The sequence below is a fragment of the Stenella coeruleoalba genome, assembly GCF_951394435.1.
Source record: "Stenella coeruleoalba genome assembly, chromosome: 5".
In the NCBI taxonomy this organism is placed as follows: domain Eukaryota; kingdom Metazoa; phylum Chordata; class Mammalia; order Artiodactyla; family Delphinidae; genus Stenella; species Stenella coeruleoalba.
The window spans coordinates 64,262,921-64,263,190 of NC_137150.1; positions in this window are offsets into that span (position 1 = coordinate 64,262,921).

Here is a 270-nt window from a genome sequence, read left to right on the forward strand (position 1 = left end):
GAAAGGATCCCTTTGGTGGGGCTTCCCCACCACAGAGACCTCGTCACGGGTGCCCAATCAAGGGTTAGTGGGTTATGTTTCTACCACCAGTCTAAGGACTCTCTTTCTCCCTTCCCTTCCTCCTCCTCCTGATTCCCAGCCCAAAGCTGAGAGAAATTCGTCTTGTTTTATTATTATTTGTTATGATCCAGGTAATTACCAAAAAAGGAAAAAAATCTTTTGTTAATATGATGTCTACCAACTTCTCATTATCAGAAAATATTAAGTTTC